The 8,014-nt window shown below is 44.2% G+C and overlaps 1 long non-coding RNA gene across 1 annotated transcript; it reads right to left on the bottom strand.

The window, feature by feature from the left end:
• Nucleotides 1–978: 978 nt before the first annotated feature.
• LOC311434404 lies at nt 979–5,293 on the bottom strand. Its single transcript, XR_014691454.1, has 2 exons — nt 5,013–5,293; nt 979–2,465 (listed from the first exon to the last, which is right to left on the bottom strand). It is a non-coding gene; the product is annotated as an uncharacterized lncRNA (long non-coding RNA).
• Between the last annotated feature and the right edge of the window lie 2,721 nt (nt 5,294–8,014).

The following is an 8,014-nucleotide window of genomic DNA, read 5'->3' on the forward strand; positions in this document are numbered from 1 at the left end:
GTACTGATGCCAGCTTGCTGATGTAAAAGCCCTGCAGACTGCGAAGAAGGAGGAAGAAGATGCTGCAAATAGAGTGATATTCAAGGTGGTGAACTGAACTTTAGAGTGACACTTAGGAATGAGGTCAAGTTCAGGACAGGTGCTTTTCGGTACTGCTGGGGCCTCCTGATCCTGACCAGGCTGACTGTGGGGCTGCCGGCAGCACCACTCCTGGGGATCCCTGTGGGGGCTGGATTGGGGGGAGTGGGGGTGACTGTTCTGGTGGTCCTTGGGCACTTCCAGGTCCAGAAAGGGCTGCACTGCGAACAGCACCCAGGTCTCCTGAAGCAGTATCAGCTCCATGCTCCAGCAGCAGCTCTTCAGGCACCTGCCTATTATAAGTGACAGAAGTGCTCACTGCAGTCAGGCCTGGGACTCAGTGCTCTCTTGCCATATAGGCCAGGCACAGCCACAAGCAGAGGAGCAGCCCTCATGGCGGGCTGTTCCTGCACCATCACTTCTTAACACCGTGTTTTACAGAAGGGTTCGGAAGCCTGTTCAGCCTGTTGATCTGCTGCTGTGTCAACATGAGAAAGTTAAGCAATTTCTCTTTTGAGTGAATCAGTATTCATTTCCCAGGGAAAAAAAAAATAATAATAATAAAAAAAATAGGAAAGGCTGCATTCCTATATGCTACTGATGTGAAGTGTTGAGTTGGGTGGGCAGGTTTCTCATATTTGGCTGTTTATAAGGTATCAATGACTTTCCTTTAGCATTTGTTAATTTAGTTGTCTCACTGGGTGCATAAGTCGTATGTCAAAGACATGCTTCTGCTGCATATGTGGCACTGCTAATTTCCGTCTAACTCCAGGAAATTTTTGGAAAAATCTATTCAGTAATTAGATGAGGACATGATTATCCCGTCTACTTTCCATGTACTACTTTTTGCAGATTTTTTTCTAGGAAAACATGAAAGGAAGAACATAACTTTCTAGAGCATAATTTAATGAAGCTTTTAATTAAACACCTATACAACACTAAAGCACGAGTTCAGTCATGACATTTTATTTGAAGAGGGTTCACATGTGATAGCATGAAATGTCCTGGGTATTTAGCTGCAGCAAGTTTTAAATGTGGTGACTTGGGGTTCCAGGGGCTGCATGGGTCTGAGATGATGTCTAAGACAAATATTTTGCCCTGGTTACATCCCTTTAGAAAGTACAAATACGTAAAGTGATTTTGATCAGGTATTCTTCAGTGACAAGCAATCTCGAGTGTGCAGCCTTTTCCAAAACATTGCACCAATTTGAAAAGCAGCTTTGCCAGAACAGTCTTACAGCCTCTCACCCTGCTCGTCTCGGAATAATTCCCATATACAGCATTTGCAGTTTACAAGGAAAAAAGAAAAAAACACACAAACAAGCAGCCTGGTTTCTCTGACCACCAGACTCGCAAAAGTAACCCCAACTTTCTCCTTTCCCAGTACTGTCACCAGCAATAAAGGCTCGGCAGGCCGCACGGCTACTTGATATTAATAAATCAAACAGTGCTAGGGAACGTGGCCAGGCGCTGGCACTCACACGCCTGCGCTGTTAATTGTTCGAACAGTCCCTGGCGTGGCCGAGCCCGGTGCCAGCGAGCGCTCTCCCAAACAATCCCTGGCACAGCTCGGCTCGGGAGGCAGCGCCGGCCAGCGAGGGCTCCCAGGAGGTGGCTTGGATGTGGCCCTGCTGTTCTGGAGACCAGAGGAGTTCAGTGGTGTGGAGGTGGGCTTCCTGTGCCAGTTGGCCTTGGGGCCACAGTGCAGTCCTGGATGCATTTAGCTTATTAGTACAGATGTACTGTGTACATTATGTATTCAGGAACACCCCAGCAATTCTGAGGCTCATTTAAAAAAACAACGACGACAAAAAAACAAACCAACAACCCCCACACAACAAAAACCCACATGTGATTTAACATCAATAGTATTTTACCCTTGTTAAAACCGACAGCAGTCAGAAAAGCATGTATGCAAACACGGCAACTCTATACAACACATCTCCCTGTGGGTCTTCTGAGTTACATCTCTTCGCTTTGTTCATTAAAATGAATGTTTATTACACTTTGGTCCCGTTAACAATGCATAGACATTACATCATACCCTAAGTCACCATGAAAGGATTCCACTGTTTCAGGGTTTAAAGGGATACATACAGGCTTAGTTACACTTGTTGGGGTGGAAAAGAAGGGATATTAATTACAAAAACACCTTACACTTGCATAGGAGGTTTCACCCATCTTTAAGCACTTTGCAAAGGAAGATAAATATTAGTGATCTTCATAGAGAGGCTGGGAATGGACACACAGAGTGCCTGAGTGGCTTGGTTAAAGACTTGGTGGCACACCAGAAGAAAACAGCAAGGCTCAAGGCTTCCCTGGCCTCTCTGCTGACAGCCTCTCTGCAATGTGATGGCTCTTGCAGAGGCAGCTACGGATGGATGAACCTGTTGGAATAAAACAAGAATGGAACTTTTGCCTCAGGCTTGAGCAGAACAGAAACTTTTTTGAGACTTAAAAACCATCATTAAACTGTTCTTTTTTTTTCTTTTTATAAAATTTTCTCACGCTTCTGCACTTCCTGATTTAGGGTTGGACAGGAACCAGAGAATAAATACTTAGATACCATGAGAAAGGTTATTCTTGTGGTATTTTCACCCAGTCTGAAAGTGTGGCGCACTCATGAGAAAGCATGTCTTAGCAAAATTTCCACAGCAGAGGTTCACATCAATTCAAGCAAGTACCAGACGGTCTGTGAACTCCTGACTCCTGGTAGTTTCCTATATGGCTTTCTATTTAAGAGAAAAAGAGACGGAGATGTCAACACCATCAGCACAGGGTCAGGGCTGATCTCCTGGGAGGGACAATGCCTATGGGCAGGTGTCTTGCAGGAGCTCTGCTCTTGGTTTCTTGGTACAGCTGAAACCCCACCAAGCTCCCACGCCCGCTGCCGGTCCCTCCCTGTGGGGCAGAGCCTGGCTGTTTGGGGGTGTTTTCAGCCCCCCGTTCCTCACGGTGCCTGGAAAAAGCCTCGCTGAGAGCAACGCCAAAAGAGCCAGCCATGGGGGAGGAGGCTCTGGGAGGACAAAGGGCCCTGGGAATCTGGCATCATTTTCAATATACTTGGTACCAGGCCTTGTAAAATGTTTATGTAGCAGCATAATACAGGTGCAATGGTTATGCTTGCCACTGACTATAACTACCCTCTCATGCTGGGTTTATTGGTTGGAGCTTTTCACAGGCTTTTAACATTGACTTGATTCTGCTTGCACAGAAATTCCTACCTTCTGTTCGTGTAGTGCTGATCCCACTAAAAAAAAGGCACTTTGGATGTTTAAAGTTACCCCAATACCCCAAAACCAAAACCCCCAACTCTGTGGCACGACTGGCTGATGTTCTGTAAATACACTCATTTTTTTTTTTTTTATCCAAAAATCCTCAGGTAGGGAATCAGAGTGACCATGCATCCACCCAGCTGTGTCAGCATAGAAGAGATGAGGGTGCAGGTGACCAGTGAAAGGTAGGTTGCTGTGGCACTGAACGACAGTGCTCTCTGTGGCACTCCCACATAAGCCAAGCCTTCCTGCCTGCCACAGGACTTCATACTGCTGAATGCAATCATGTTGCAAAAAAAAAAAAAAAGAAAAAGAAAATAACACCAAAAGCCATCCATCTCAGTTTCTGGGTTTCTGCTAGCATTGCTGTCAGAAAAGGCTGTTAACATGCTTTAGGACAGAAATCTAAATCCCAGCAAACCTGGTCTACAGAATGGAGTTAGGTCGCTGAGATATAAACCATGGGGAACCACTGTTTTGAACCTGTTCTTTAAATTCCCTCCATTAGTCAGTGCCTAGAAATGAGTACCCCTGGATGGATGTGTGCGCATGACTGAGATGGTTGTTTCCAGGTGGGTGAATCTTTTTCTGGACAAGAGCTGTCTCTGCGGAAGCTTTGTAAGGAGACTACCTTATGGTCTGATGTTGGATTTCGGTCTGTTATATAGCTAAAATATCACATGAGGGGAATATTTTTGTCCTTTAGATGAGTGCTGGGGGGAACATGAAGGAATGCTAACTCCCAGTCAATCCCCTAAGCCAGAGAAATGGAGTTGGAGAAGCATCAGAAAGCTGTGGTAGGGCCAATATTAACTAAGGACAAAGAAGAGTGAAGCTCTTGGGGAATTGGGACAGTAACAAAGAAATGAGGGGACAGTAACATAGAAATGAGTCTGCATAGCAGAGGAGGCATTATTCAGGCTGGGAACATGGAAGGTCAGAAGGTTTGCAACGTCAGATTGATAATGCCCCCACTAGTGTCCCTTGGTGGGCAGGAGTCCACTTCCACATCTCTCTACCCCTGATGCTAGTCTTTCTTTAATCCAATTAGGCTGTCCCATGACAAATTCCTAACCAGCCTGGCAGAAGTGTTTCCAAGGCCAGATGCTGACCCTCCCTTCTTCTTGAGGGCAGTGCCTTGATCTCTGTGCCCTCCCAGCGCAGGAAATGGAGCTGCTCCTGACATAAGCTACTGCTCAGCAGGAAAACATGGCCTCTAACATTAATTACCGTGTACCAGACTGTTCTTAACTAAAACATCCGTTGGCTGGAGCAGCCCTTTTAAATCAACAGAAATGGTTTCTGAAGTCAAAATTTGTTGCCCAGCCTGAATATCGAGGCAAAAGAGAAATGTGGGGCAAGAGTTCACCTTGCTCTTCTGTCTGATCTTCAGTTCAGCAATGTAGGCAAAATTGGTCTCTCTTCCTGGACAAAGCAGGAGGGGGAACTGGCAAGGAAGGACATAATGCCAGTAGAGCTTATCTGGAATACTGACAGCAATATGCCAGCCTCAGCTCAGCCACAACAGGTTGAATATTGGTCAACAAGACAGTTTGTGTAAGGTAAGTATCCACCTTGTCTCAGAAGAAGCAGTAGAAGGCAGCAAGCAGCATGTTAAAATGGCAGGGATGGTGTGGATTGGGTAACTGACATACTCACCTCTCGCAGATCCCAAATGTGATCATCTGCAGTTGGAGAAGAGCATGCAGACCTCGGAGATCTCTTCTGAAGTTTGTCCCCTTCTCCTCTGCCCACTGCAGGTCACAGTTTGTACTGGAGTTGATCGATGTGGCTTGGACCCTAAGTCAGTGTGTGCACAGTGTGTGCAGGCAGGCATGCAGCTCTGAGCTGCAGCCACTCTGCCATCAGTCTCCCTTCTCCTTGGAAAAATAAAACAAATCATGGCTCTTCTTTGCTCCCTTGTTTCATGGCCGGATCTCATCAGTGGCTCTCTGGGAGCAATGAGAGAGTCGGCAGAACAGATACTTCAATTTCCTGAAAGGTCAAGTAGCCAGGGACCCCCTTCCTTCTCTAATGGACTCCAAGCCATGCTGTAGGAGCAGCAGGCTTTAAACTCTCCATAACTTTGCAGCTCAAGGGATTAGAAATTATGTCTATTTACTTTGAAGTCATGAAAAGAAGTTCCTTGCAAAGAACTGCCGAGGTCCTGGGAACCTGAAAAGGAGTTAGAGGAGCAGGGTAACTGTCTCTGCATAGCCAGGCATGGCTGTACGGGGCTGATGAGACAAGACCAGAAAAAGCTTGCAAAGGAAGGGAGAAGATGGAGTGGAGAAAACCGGCATTTTAGATCACTGAGACCTGCCCTGTTATTAAAACTGTTCTTGTCCTGGGCTGACAATTTCCATGACTATTTTGTCCTGGAGCTCAAAGGAAACCTCATGCTGCTCTCCCTTGCTGATGGAAAACAGGAATGAATATTTAACTGGTAATGATGATGAATGAAGATTTCACATTTGAGAGGGGTTCCTGAGACTATCGCATCCTCATGGAAGTGAACCTCCTCCTCATCCTGCTGTGTTGTTCTCTGAGTGGGTCACCCTCAGAAGGAGATATGGAAAATCCTGAGAAACCTTACGTGCCTGGAAAGGCAGGGATTCTTCACTCTTGAGCAAACACGTGAATGCAGTGACACCTGGTTGCATTCCTGAATGTTGGATAGCTGACCAGCAAAGAGCTTCATCTCCTCTTCACTGTGCTATAACTTCTGGAGCCACAGTGATAGGCAGGGAGGGGGGTATGGGAAAAGGTTGGGCTGGCAGAGGGAAAATTAGGGAGTGGAAGCAGGGTTGTCTCTGCTTTCACTTTAGATATCTTAATTGAGGAAATACCAGACTGAATTCACGGACACATCCTCAAGAGGGAGGGCATCAGAGGGAGGAAAATATTTGAGAAAATGCAGTTTGACTTCCTGGAGGATAAAAAAGAAAGCAAGATCAATCATTCAATCAATCGATATGTCTGTCTATCAGTCTATCTATCCATCTATTTATCCTGAAATAACAACATAGAACTCATTGTTCTGAAGTACAAAACAATACCAAAGAAGTTATAGTATTTGCACAAAAGAGTTTATATTTTAAAGTAGATGCATGCCACATCTAGTTCTGCTTTCAATTACATTTTTACAAAACTAGCAAATTTTATAGCTGTGTATTAGTACATTAAAGCAGAGCTGGACTTATTTATCTACACCTAACATACATATGCAGAAAACCCATTTGTATATGTATACAAACACCAGACATTATACACTGATATGATAAATTGTATTTACGATGCACCTTTGACCACATCAGCTGTACTCTGCCTGATAATCCATTTCTAATGGGGCTGCTTCTTGCAACTGAAAACTCTGATCATCTTCAGCTACCATTATTTTTTGAAAACCACCTTGTCAGAATAGATGCTTCTGTCCTTCTTTCTATCTAAAGAACTTTTCCATCCTGAGTTGTAGGATAGGCAAAAATCATTCCTGGATTAGCAACAGGCTTAAAGTCTGAAAACACTGAAACTTTTCAGTAATAGGAGCATGCCTATTTCAGTGTTTTAGTCCAAGAGAATTTTTAAACCTCATGTTATGTTCTGCACATGCCACAAAATTAACAGAAGAATAATCATGTGAGGATACCTCAGAAAGTTTGCTGTTATTAGACATCAGCATATTGGAGTCATTTTTTGATTCCCTCTTGTTTATGAAGCTAGACAGCTTAGATACTAGAAATGTGATTTTCTAGATCTCTGGAAGAGCCATTTAAAACTTTTAAAATGATAAAAAATTACATTTGTGAATAAAACATGGTTTGAAGAACTGTTTTCTCAAAAACTTCTCATGCTTCTGTGTCTATATCTATCACCAAGGGACTGCAAAAGAACTAAATACTCATTTTTTCTATGCTCATTATTAGAAAATCACCTCAGCTAAGTGACTGCTTTTTTTATCCTTCCCATATGTGGTCATTTCATTCTGTCTCTGGGTACTTGAGAAATGAAAACTTGTGGCCTTCATTAAAATGTAAGGAATGTCCTCCATAGATGTGGAGGAAACTGGTTTGGAAAATGTTCAAATGCAGTTGTTTGGAGGGCAGATTTCAGCACGGGTCAGAGGTGAGTTTTTGATTATGCAGTAAGCTGTGTTTGGCCTCCATCTTATTCCTTGTGTCATGTCCTTGGAGCCCCCTTTAGGACAGCAGCTGCTTTCTGGATTGCCCTCACTGATGGTCAGCATTGGCTTGCTCACCAGGAAAAAATGCCTTAAAAAAAAAAAGTCTCAAGCTTCAAAACTGGTACTTTATGGTGAGCTGTAGGAAGAGCACAGCATCCAGAAGACTGGTATCTTCTCTACTTTCAGCTGAGCATCTTGCACACAAGTTAGAAGGTAGATTAATTTATCAGCAGTTGTGATTAATGATGCCAGTAATATGAGCCCTAAGTATTCATAAATCATGGCTCAAGTTCCCTCCTCCCCACCCTGGCTGGTACAGCTGCCTTAAAAATCACAGTGTATAATAACAAAGCATTAAAGCATTGGGATTCCTTTCACTTGGTTCTTGAGCTAGGCTGTGCTTCTGCTCTATCCTCCACCACAGAGGCTAAATGCTCCTTTCTTTCCCTCCTGCATTCAGCTGGTATTTCTTAATGCC

The sequence above is a fragment of the Aythya ferina genome (genome assembly GCF_964211825.1).
Source record: "Aythya ferina genome assembly, chromosome: 3".
Lineage (NCBI taxonomy): Eukaryota > Metazoa > Chordata > Aves > Anseriformes > Anatidae > Aythya > Aythya ferina.